This window comes from Macrotis lagotis, chromosome X, assembly GCF_037893015.1.
Source record: "Macrotis lagotis isolate mMagLag1 chromosome X, bilby.v1.9.chrom.fasta, whole genome shotgun sequence".
NCBI lineage: Eukaryota > Metazoa > Chordata > Mammalia > Peramelemorphia > Peramelidae > Macrotis > Macrotis lagotis.
This window is the reverse complement of record NC_133666.1, coordinates 201128568-201141858: the sequence shown is the minus strand read 5'-3', so window position 1 is coordinate 201141858 and position 13291 is coordinate 201128568.

Genomic DNA, 13291 nt, shown 5'->3' with positions numbered 1-13291 from the left:
TCCTTTTTTCAATAACTACTTTGCCCTCTGGTTCCATAATGTCAGGGCAATTTTGCATCCCTAAATCCTATAATATTAAGTGCAGCCTTTTTTCCTCTCCTCAATATTTTCAGGGAGACCAGTGATTCTTAAGTTGTGTCTCCTAGTTGTGTTCTCTAGGTCAATAGTTTTGCCAATGAGATGTTTACATTTTCTTCTATTTTTTATTTTTTTCTTTTGTTTAACAGATTCTTGTTGTCACAAGAAGTCAGTAGTTTCCACAAAGCCCATTCTTTTTTTTAAGAGAAGAATTTTCTTCATTTACCTTTTGTAACTCCTTTGCTAATTGGTCAATTATATTTTTAAAAGAGTTTCCCATTTGACCAATTGAGGTTTTGAGAGAATTATTTTCGTTTTAAATTTCTCTGTGTTTTGCAAGGATTTATTTTCTGGTTGTAAGGTGTTAATTTTCTCTCCCAAATTTTCCAATTGGTTTTTAAATTCCTTCCTGATTTCTTCAGGAAAGTCTTTCTGGACTGGAAGCCAAATGATATTCTTCTCAGAAGTTCTAAATTTATCTGAATTAGAGTCTTTACCTTCTTTGTATTTTTTCTATGGATCCCCTTTCCACTAGCCTTTCTTCATCTGCCTAAGATCTTGCCTTAGGGAAGGGGTTGGTCAGAGGTTTGGTGTTGGAATCCCTAGAGGCTTTGCTTTCTTGGCTTAGTAGCTTCAAGTGTGCTGGCCAGTAGGGGCTACTTCAGGCTTTGCTCACTGAGCTTAGGAACTCCAAATTGGGCCAGCCAGTAGAGGTGCTGATTGCTTTCTCTGGATTGTCTGTAACCTTAATTTGAAGTCTTTTCCCTTGGTCTGGAGGGGGTGGGTGATTGCTGCTAGATACTTTTATCCTTGAGCAATGTGAGCCATGACCTGGGGCATGGTTACTCTCCCTATTCAGCTGAGGGACTTCTGCTGCCCACACCTGCGTCTGGTGTGAGGGTGGGGTAGGCTATTAGGGTGTTTTTCCTGGGAAGAGGGTTCAGCTGAAATTAAGGTTAGGAGTCTGTGGTCCTCCATATCAGAGGAACCCAAAAGGATCAATGCCTGCAACTCTTTGCATTGGGACTTGCCCTCCAGCCCTGCCCTAGACCCTCAGTCCCACAGTCAAAGTCTCTGTGCCCCAGTTGGCTCTTGGACTGTGGCTCCCATGTTCAATACCTCTGGGGCTGATCCTAAGTTAGTCTGGCTCTCACTCATCCTGGCAGACCCTCTATTCTCTGTACCCAGCTTACCCATGATCCCCAATGACAAACCTTGAGGTAGATATTCTTCTCCTAACTTCTTTGTCTGGGTTTTGTCAATTGCATTTCTGTTAAGAGGTTTGTTTCATATTATATATAAGGAAAAATCAGGAGACCTTAGCCTGTCTTCTTTTCCCCATCTTGGCCAGGAGGCCCCCCAAATATGTGACAGCGAGGAAGGCAATTTGTACTTCAAAGTTTTGGACTGATCATAGATTTATCCTTTATAAGCTAAATATTTGCATTCAGCAAAACAACTACCAGAAGACTTAGAGCAAGAATGGCACATTACTAATTTGGAGGGAAGACTGAACCAAAAACACATTTGACAAAAATGGAACAGAAAAGGTGTAGGCAGCTTTCAGAGATTTGGTGAACAGCAAGAAAATTACTCATGTGGGTCAGAAAACATACAAACATCAAAACTAGTTTGATGAAAATGATGGGAGAATTTAAGAAACTGATAAAGCAGTGAGAAATTTGCAGGGTTTACTAGGAAGATAGTTCATCCATCTCTAAGAAGACAGTGTTTAACTCCATCAAAAGTAAAGTGCAAGTGAGAGGCAAAAAATCCTTAACTCAGCAAGAAGGTAGATGAAATTGAGTTTTATGCCAGTAGGAACAATTCAAAGTGCTTTTGTGATGCCCTGAATGCTATTTATGGGTCAAAAATGTATGTTAAATTTCAACTACTCAGAGCTGATAGAATCATTGATTAGTAATAAGAAGATCCTGGAGAGAAGGGCAGAACCTTCAAAATGCTCTCAACAAACCATCATAAATCAATGATGAAATTGACTCTGTACCTCAAGTTGAAATGAATCCCCCTCTTTTCAAAATTTCAATTAACAAAGTTTTGAATGCCATTATGGTCCACTAAGTATGGATAAGTACTGAGATTTATAGGGCATTCCATTGCTCATATAAAAAGATGATGAAATTTTCAAGGATATATGGCAATACTTTATCTCCCAGATCAAGGCTCACTCTATTGTCCATCTGTATAAAGGAAAAATAAATAGATTGTTATATGAAGCTCACCAGAAGTATCTAAGTCTCTATTGGCAAGATTTGTTCAAGGAAGACTACTACCTTTGATATGAGAGCAGCTAAGTACGTTCCAGGGCTACTTTCCATCTTTGATGTCCATCTAAGGCAACTAACACTCACCATTGGCTCCCAAAAGATGTAGCAATCACAGCAACTGCTCCCTGGTAAGGCATTTTAGCAGCTAGGCTAAACCAGGTTTAGGGTAACTGAAGATTCCTCAAAGCCATTGGTGAATTGGGAGAATGTTGCACCTCCCACCCCAGCCCAAGCTGCAAAGTCATCTTCCATTGGTGTAATGGGCAGATGAGAACAATTTGTTCTAGAGGTCATGAAGACAGCTGAAGTGGGCACTGTGGAGTGCTTAGAGCTTGGTTAGACATAGAAGGTGACAAGGCCATCCACTGTATCTAGAATCATCACCAATTGTCTTGATTCTGTCTTGCCAGTAGCTCATGATGACTTTGGAAGAGAGTGAGAAACTGATGACTTCAAAGAATTCTACCTCACTTAAATCCAATTTGCCCATGAATCAAAAGACAATACCCATACCATTTTACCTTTCCTATTTCAAAGTCTTATGGTGACAAACAGGTGACAAAGCAGCAGGTACAGATAAATTGGTAACTGTAGTCACAACCTAGTACACAGGTGGCCCAAGTCATAGTGTCTTCTCATTGAAAACAGCAATGGGATTTGGCAGCCTCCAGGTGTTTGAGCAGACTTTCAATGATCACAGGGCTTATCTTCTGTTGTGAGAAATGGTCTAGAAAAGGTGCCCTAAAAATTGTCTGCTTACTCATTCCTGGTCTGATTCCCAAGGCAGGCTTAGATCCCACCTTGTGGTCAAAAAATGTACAAAAAATTTCTTCAACGATTCAATAGACCTGAAAAATGAATAGCTCTTGTTGCCAGAGAACTCAGCATGTAGCATATTCAAATAGCATCCCTGAATGAAACAAGACTGGCAAATGAAAGCTAGCTTACTTAAGTCAGAGCTAGATATACTTTCTTTGGAGTGGTCCCAGTGAAACGTAGCACTGTCAATCTGGAGTAGGTTTTGAAATCAAAACTAATCTAGGCAATAAACTTACAAACCTACTAAAAAGTTGTAAATAACAGGCTCCTGACAATGTGATTGCCATTTGAAGGAAAACACCATGCTACCATCATTAGTGCCTATGCTCCCCCATGAAGTCAAAGAAAAATTTTATGAAGCACGGGAGACTATTATCATCCTACAGAGGGCAAGATTAAAACTCTGGGTGACATTAATACTAAAGTAGATCAGACTACCAGATATGGCAGGGAGTTCTTATGAGGAATTACTGTAGACTTGCTCATCATCATCATATGACCTCATCACAAACATTGCCTTCCATTTACCTGAATGAAATAAAGCTTCCTGGATACACCTCATAGCAGTCACTGACATCAAATAGACTACATGATTTTTAAGGAGGCAAGAGATAGAATGTGAGAGTAACAGTACATTGTGCTAGATCACAGACTCATCCTCTCCAAACTAAATATTCACATTCAATCCAAGTGATAACCCCAAGGCAAAGTGACTACCAGAAGATTTAATGTTGAGAAATAACAGTTCTTCTCTGAGTAGGAAGTTTGTTGATTAACTTGGAGAGAGAGAGTTGAACCAACACATACTTAAGCACAGAGGATCAGAAAAAGAGTGGGCAGCTTTCAGATTTTGGTATATAGTACTGGTATTGGTATACAACATTTTGGTATACAAGACTGGTTTGATGAAAATAATGGAGAAATACAGAAGCTACTAAATGAAAAAGAACTTCCCAGAATTACTAGAAAGTTAGTTCCTCCATTTCTAAGAAGGCAGTAATTAATTCCATCAAAAGTAGAGTACAAGTGAAGTATTGTGAGATTCTTGACTCAGTAAGAAGGCAGATGAAGCTCAGTTTTATGTGGATAGTAACAATCCAAAATGCTTTTATAATGTCCTGATGGCTATTTATGGGCCAAAGACATATGGCGCATCTCAACTACTCAATGCTGATGGAACTACATTGATTTATGCTAGTGACATGATAGAGATGGGTTGAACACTTCCATAGTGTTTTCAATAGACCATCATCAATCAATTCTGAAGCCATTGACCATTTACCTCAAGTTGAAATCAATCCATCCCTAATTGAAGTTCCAACTGAAGAAGAGGTTTTTGAATTCCATTAGACTCCTTTCATGTGCAAAGCACCTGATGCTAATTCTATTCCAACTGAGATTTATAAGGCATGTGTTTGTGGGGTGGTGGTGGTGGGGGTTAAATCCTCATACAAAAGCTGACTGAAATTTTCTACTTTATATGGTATGAAGAGATTCAAAGAATGCTTCCATCGTCCTTCTCTATAAAGGTAAAGGGAACTGATTATCCTGTGACAATCACAGAGGTATTTCTCCACTAGTCATTGCTGGCAAGATTATTGCCTCAATAGCAAGATCAGCTTCAGTAGGCTGATCCTTCACCTGGAAGATGGTCATCATTCTAAGAGCCAGTGTGACTTTCAGAAAGGATTAAGGAACAATTGATATGACATTTGCTTTCTAACAACTCCAGGAAAAATGCCAAGAACAGAATAGAGGTCCAAATACATGTTTGTATATCTGACCAAGACCTTTGACACCTTTAGTTATGAGAGCTTATGGAAAATTATGTCAAAATTTGGTTTCCCAAAGAACTTCATCATTATTGTACCTCAATTTCTTGATGGTGTGCTCACCCAGGTTGTGGATAGTGGACAATGCCCTTGAAATTTCTCAATCACCAATGGAATGAAACAAGTCTGTGTCCTTGCTACCATGCATGATGTTTTCAGGTATGTTATCAGATGTCTTCACTGAGAATGAACATGGCATCAAGGTCAGCTATCACACTGCTGATAAATTCTTCTTGAAAAACTTGAAAAGGTTATAAGTCAAGACCAATGTGGAGGGAGTGCTAATGTTTTTGCAGATGATTTTCTTTTGGTAGATGATTGTGCACTCAACAAAGCCTCTGGAGCTGAAATGCCACAAAGTATGGATTGATCTTCTGTGGCTTGTACTAACTTTGGCCTTATATTTAATAGCAAATAAGCACAGATGTCCCATCAGCCAGCACCATAACATCCATAGTTTATGGTAACTACCCAAAATGAGTACAAGGACTGTTTGTGCTTGCCCTGTGATAGAGCATTCTGAGCTCATATCTGTCTTATCAGTCACAAGCAGGCACACTGTAACTCATCTCTAAAGTAGTGAAGTCATTTTGGTCTTTGATAACGAAGGGCCAACCAACCAGTCAACCAACCAATCAACCAACCAACCAAAAAAAAGTTATCCTTTTAAGAGCCAGAATGGCTTCAAAAGAGCCAAGAAAGTTAATATGGTGTTTGTTGTTCAACAACTCTAGGAGAAATGCCAGGATCATCAATCTAAAATAGGATTTCAATTCTGTCAGTTGTAAGAACTTGCAGAAAATTATGGCAAAATTTGGTTTCCCAGAGAAGTTTATCAGTATTGTATACAGTTTCATGATAGCATGCTTACCTGTCTTCTGGATAATGGAAAATGCTCTTGTACTTTACAAATCACCAATGGAATGAAGCAGGGGTGTGTTCTTGCTCCTATACTTTTAAGCATGATGTTTTCACCATGCTGCTGGATGCCTTCAATGGCAGTGAGGTCTGCTACCACACCGATGGTAAATTATTTACCTTAAAAAGGTACAAACCAAGACTTTTGTGAAGCAGAGTCAGTTTCTGTTTTTGTTCACAGATAATTGTGTACTCAGTATAGTCTCTGAGACTGAGATGCAACAGAGTATACAGCTAATTTCTGTCACTTGTGCTAATTTTGACCTGACAATTAACACCAAGAAAACAAAGGTTCCCTATGAGGTTGTCCTGCTGATGCATCCACACCTGGAACCATAAGTTAGAGCAATTTTGAATACTGTGAATATATTCATTTGCTTTTGATTTCCAGGGAATTTACACAGTGATGATGTGTTTGATGAAAGCATAACCAGAGCTAGCTAGTGTTTTGAACTATGGATGAGAAAAGTGTATGAGAGAAGAAAGTATATGAGAGAAGAATTATTAGACTGGCTACCAAACTGAAAGTCTACAGAGCTGTTGTGCTTAGCTCATTGTTATATACCTTTGAAAACTGGAGAGAATATCACATACCAGAAAAATCAATCACTTCTGTTTGATTAATTTAGGAAGATTCTGAAGATAATCTGGAAAGAATAAAGTATGGGATACTGAATTCCTTTCTTTAGTTGAACTGCCAAGAATTCAAAGACTACTGCAGAGAGCAAATTCGGATGCTATTCAATTGCTAAACACATGTTTATCTAAAAGACTATTTTACAGAGAATTCACAGAAGACAAACACTCACTTGGAGGACAGAAGAGGCAAAACAAGAATTCTCTCAAAGTTTCTCTGAAGAACTTTGGAATTGTGAGATTTGGAGGACTGACATAGGACTGCTCCTGTATCAATCAAGACTGCTCTTTGAGCAAAGCAGAATTGTAGTATCTCAAAAGAAATTTGAGATGTAAAATTTGGGACATTTCTACTCCCAATGTTTATGTGGGCTATTGTGCTTGATTTGTGAAAGAACCTTCAAAATTCATATTGGTATGGTTATCCATAGTCAGACACACTGTATTTTGACTCCAACATAGTGATATCATTTTGGTTCTCTTCAATACCCTCTTTCTCTGTGGAGAAGCTAGTGTCTTCAGTTCCAACTTTCTGCTTCTCTTCCTGTCAATAATGAAAGTCTTCCTTGGGAAGATAAGAGGATAGGAAGAGAAGAGGTTTGAAATGTTTATTCTGCCTTCATGCAGGTCATACAAGCAGAACCCTTGCCACTTATGGGTCTCCCTACATATAGAATTCTCTTCACTTCATTCCACTACTTTTTTTATTTTGGTTTTTGCAAGGCAATGGGGTTAAGTAATTATTAAGTATCTGAGGCCAAATTTGAACTAGCCCCCAGAGCTAGTGCTCTATCATTCACTGGGCCATGTAGTTGTCCCCTACTAAATTTTTAAACAAATGAATTGGCTGAATATATATTGTGCATGAACGATTGTGTGTTAGCTACTGATTAAATTATGACCATATTTATATAGGCATGACTATGTATGGAGAAATATTTGTATATTTTGCTTTGTTAAAGTTTATTTGCATGGCCTCCTGAAGGCAGGGGACTCAGTTAAATGAATTAGTACAAAACATGGAGGAATGATTAATCTTTGTAAAATGTTGGATCCAGATATTATGTATAAAGACTCAAATGATGAACTATTAATCTGAGATTTAGGTATCTTTGACAGAGAGCCAATATATTTAACTTCTGACATATCCTGCTTATTTCTGTATATTAGCTAATACATATTTTGGTAAGAATAAATTAGTTTTTTTTAACTGTGGCATAAAGATTTCAATTTTTTCACTTGTAATAGAATGAAATGTTAAAGCATTTATTAAGCACTTATTATATACTATGATACAAATAAAAATGGGAGCTAGTTCCTGTTTTCTAGGAATTCAAGCAATTCAAATTCAAACTGCTTTTGCAAGTTTTCTTACTATATAAGGTACAGCTTTCCAGTTGACTATTACTTTTTCACTGTTTAACAACTCAGCTTCTCAGTTGTTTGACACTGAGCCAGACTCCAAATTTGCTTCCTTCATATATAATCTAGCTTTCAATGGTAAGTTATAAAGGAATGTCAACAATGGCCTCTTCTTAGATAAGAGATGATGGTTCTGGGCTCAACAGAACTAGATTTAGAGTTATTCTGGTTCATTACCCTAGCCCTAGAATTTTGGGGAAAATTTTCAAAGCCAAGTTTAGGTAAAACATATGACTAGGATCTACTTCTAAATGATTAAAAGATGCTATATAGAAAAAAGTTTGCAATGTATTAAGTAGATAACAATTATAATAAAATTATTTCTTCCATCATAAAAATGCTTTAAACACAAAAGACTTTCAATTACTAGTCAAATTATTATTTTCCTTCATTATTGAAGAGAACCAATGACATCAGGAGGGTGATGCCTTGATTTGTAAGTGAATTGGATTTAAGTGAGACAGAACTGTACAAAGTCATCACCTCACTCTTTACTCTAGAGTCATAGAAATCCAGTAGCAAAACTTAGGCTAAGATGGCTGATGATAGCCCTGGACACAGTGGGAGATCTTAAACTTTTTAAAGCTAAAGTCTTTCCCAAGGTTTTAATTCAAGTGAGGCAAAACTCATTCAGTATTTAAAGACTAGGTAAGAATTGAGGTAAAAGATGGCCAAATTTGCCTTTGTAAGAGAATAAATCTGTGAGTAACAGACCTTCAGAGTTTCTGCCAAAGACAGAAACAATTACTAATTGTATTTAATCTGAGCTATCAAAACCCAAATAATCATGAGGTTTGGGCTTCAATTTATTACTGGCTAATCAGTAAAAATGAAACTACTTGTCTTGGCAAATACTTTAAACATAACAAAATGTCTCCTCTCTACAGTACTCTATTGTTTACTCGTCAATAGATACCTCACATTCATTTTAGTTCTATATTGTCCTGGAAACTCATAAGTATAGATATTCTGGTTGAATGGGAATGAATCTTTCATCATTTCAGCTATAGACTCTTGGTGATAGAGCATTTCTCCATATTGTACTTGTTGCAAAAATCATTTTTTTACTAAATAAACTTCCTTTTACTTCTCAAACATAATATTATTGACAAGTATGGTAATATTCACTTTTTAGGTTAGCTTTTTTTAATTTGGGTTTAAGGAAAAATTTTTTTTATAACCTCCTTCCCCTTCCCTTTACCTTCAAGAAGTTCCATTAATTAATGAAATTCCTTTCATTTTAGATCTCTTCTTCTCATGCTTTTTTCATTTACAGGTTGTCAGTAAGACTGGTTTCTTTTGAATGACATCTCTTATCCTCTCCCCCTCAAGTCCTAAAGATGTAGTTGGATTTTTCTTTTTCTCCATTACCATAATCAAATTCTTCCTATTACTAACATTGTCCAACATCCTATCTTATTTCAAATGAAATAATTCTTGTAAGGTTTTTAACACAATTTTCTGGCACTAAATTGGCATTATATTAATGGTTTAATCCTTTCCCTTCCACAGCTTCCCTTTCTTTGAATTATCCAATTGATATTCATCCAGTCTGGATGCTGATGGCTCTTATCTATTGAATTTTTTCTTTCCTACCTGTAGGCGTTCAGAGTTTGGCTCATGGACTAGCTAATGTAATTCATGGGGACTTCAACACAGTTATTGCTTATACTTTGTTACTCATTCTGCTGAACTCCCAAAATTCTATTACTTCCCCTCAGCTAAATACAGTGATGGTGATATCATGATTGCACGAATAGCACAAATACATGATCATGTGATGGCATGATCAAGAATCCTGAAATAAATTTATCTGATTACAGTCTTTTATCATTGTACTCTCCCTAAGATTTACCTTCTCCAAAGTAATACTTTATTCTCCCCATTATTTGCAATTTTTCTACCTTCAGAATTTTTTCAGGCCATTGCTCATATTCTGGCTATCCTCTGCTCCCTTTCCCCCTGTGTTCCTTTTTTCCCTCTGTTGCTAATTTAACTTCACAATATAATCCAGTCTTGAATTTCTTGTCATGACTTGTCAAGTCCCAAAGGTCAATTACTCCCTTTATCTATCCCCTCTTCTCCTACTCATGTGACACTGATTGAAAGTGAAAAATAAAGGTATTGCAATGGTGATGATACCACAGTTTTCATACCTATTAATCTTTCATTTTATTCTATTGTTCCACCATATCAACTTACTTACTCTTACATGCATTTGAAACTTTACCTGACTGTTTTTGCTCTTCCTCTTAGATTTCATGTCTTCTCACATCCATTTTTTGAAACACCTGCTTTTCTTCTACATAAAATCCATCTTTATCCAGCCTTTATACAGAGTATAGCATAGTATCTCACCAGACTAAGTTGTATTTATTTTTTGCATGATATTTAATACTGAGCCACTTTTCTCTCCTGTATTAAAATTTAAGTTTCTTCTATGGAAAAAGCTCTTTAACTTTTGTCTTTGTATCATTAGACCTTAACACAGTGCTTGATATATAATATAAACTTAATAAAAGTTTATTGATTGACAGATTGATTAAAAAAAACAGTGACAAGTTTTACTTTTGCCATTGAATGTGTGATGTCACCATTGCTTCTGGAGAATAAAAAGGAAAAACCTTTTCTGCTCTCACTGGAAGTCCAAGGAGTACTAATAATATCTATGTCCCATGAAAGAATTTACTTTGAAGAAGTTTTTTCCCCCTCAGTACATTATATATCTTATTGAAGGAATAGCTCTTCTTAAATCAATCACAAATCACCTTAGCCAAAGTTCCTAATCATGGAGACTCATAGTGACCAACCATAGATCCATTGATTAAGCCTTTCCTATAGTAAAGAAACAGCATATGGTCTAGGTTTAGAAAAACAATACAGTATATCTTTTCTTCCTCCCTACCTCACTTTTACATTCAGGGCACTATAGAGCTCCAGGATGGTTGCTTGTCATCTCACTAGTTTCCAGGTTGGTTTTACTGAACTTTGAAATGCTTTTCACATACATGCGTTGCTCAAAGTAGATGCAGTTGTTGAGCTTATGGATCATATTACGATGGATTGCATTAAATGTGTATCTATACTGACTATAGATCAATAACAATCATTCTAGATTCTAGAATGAGTGACACTCATTTATTAAGAATCTGTCTAAAATGTAATACATAATAGAATTAAAAAAGTACAGGAAAGGGAAGAAAGATTGTTCTAAAATAACTTATCCTTGTGAATGACACATTCTACAGGACTGTAAGGCAGAATGTATAATGCATTAAATAGCAGACAACACTATTATTTATGGCAATTAAAAAAAAAACCTTGTCCTTGTTATTGTTCCATTTGGATGACTGAAGTTAATTATGATAAGATCATTCTATAATTTCCATGAAGAAATCCTCATTAAATGAACAATCCTTACTTGACCATTGAGAATGGATTTAAAGTTTTAAAATATTTTTATCCTTCTACTTTTATGTAGTAAGAAATATCATGCTGTGCATATTTTAACTTTAGGTTTTAAATAATTAATGAATTTTAAAAATTCATTATAATATGTGTATATATGTTTGTGCTCAGCAATAAACCTATATATAAAATAATTATTTTATTTTACCAGCTTTCAGTTTTAGAAATGGTAATTTTTATATTATTAATGGAAATAAATTATAAGGAATATAACTTGTTTTTTAATGTTTCATTGATCTCCAAGATTTGAGCATACAGTTAGATGGGAAACCACAGGACACCTATATCTTGGACAGAAACTACAGATACACAAACAGCTGAGACAAGGGTTATAGCATCTGACAGTAACCCGTGGAATGCTATGGTTTCAAGACTGAAGCAGGTCACTATGATTCATATTTTCTCCCTACATTAAATTGTGGATCTTACCTTGATTTCTTCAACCTCTACTTTTGATTCAATCTCTAACCCCTTGTGAAGTCTATTCTCAGGAAAACATTAGACATCACGCATTCATTTATGTATGTATGTATGTATGTATATATATATATATATGTGTGTGTGTATATACATATATGTAATATATTAATAAATTTTAAGTCAATGTGTTATCTCTCTTAGTGATTTACCATTATAAGGTGTTTTATAGGATGCTTCTCTTGTTAAAATAATTTCTGGCAACAAAGAAGCAGGTAGACTTAAAAAAATAGAATGGCTTTCCCAGTCCTGAAATCATGTTATCAGAACATCAGAAAAGTTGCTTTGGTCCATATGCAAGGAACAAAAGAGATAGTATATGTCATCGCCTAATGTCTTAAATATTTATTGTATCTTCCATTCAATAATAGCAACTGTTTTTGTGAGGTCAGGAAAAATTTCCTATAGCCTTATACCAAAACGAGAATATGCTTGTGCCCTTCTGGTCAGAAAAGGAGATAAAATTCAATTAATTTTTAAATTTAGAGTCAAAAATTGAGTAGAAATTTTTCTTTCATTTCACCAATTTCCTGATGATTTATTTGACTATTATAAAATAACTTTGTCTTCATTTGTCTATGAGGCTTAAATTTTACTTTCTTTTCCTTTGAGTTTGATGGTACACATCTTCTAGTGAGCTTCTAGTCTCATCCCACTTACATGTTTTTATTGTTCTTGTTTGATAAGCAACATTTTCTCTAGGTTTTTGGGGGGTTTTTTGGCAAGTGTTATACCTCTCTGTTAATTTAGGAGTATTTCCTAGATACTCTGAATGTGATACTGTGGAGATGCAACTAAAATATTAGTGTCTGCACATCAGGGAAATTATTTATAATAGATCAATCCTCTTTTGCTAAGAAATATGAGGAATGTTCTAAATGTCTCTTTGCATGCATATGGTACATGAATATGAGGGCTGAAGCAAAGCTCCCAGAGGTTTGTTGGGTTTATTTTCCAATGATTCTGGCCTAGAAGTTAATATTGGTACTAGGGAAAGAAAATATTCCTTGGAATTAAGAGATCTTGGACTCTATAACTCTCTGGTTAATGACTTTGGGCAGGTCTATGACCTTTCTGGACCAATATCAAGAGGTTTTTGAGAGGTTTTGTAAATTCTAAAATGGTATAAAGATATGAGTTTCTCTTGCTGTTGATGCTATGCCTGAGATACTGAGATACTGCCAGGTCAGCTAATGAGGGTGCCAGGTTGGATATGTTAACTTTAAGAGGGGTGAAGGGGGGCAGGGATGTGAAATTCATAATAAAGAAATCAGTAGAAATGTCATCACATATAGCAAACACACTTTAGTCATGCATGACATTAGCTTTTAAGCTTTGGAGATAGCTTAGCTC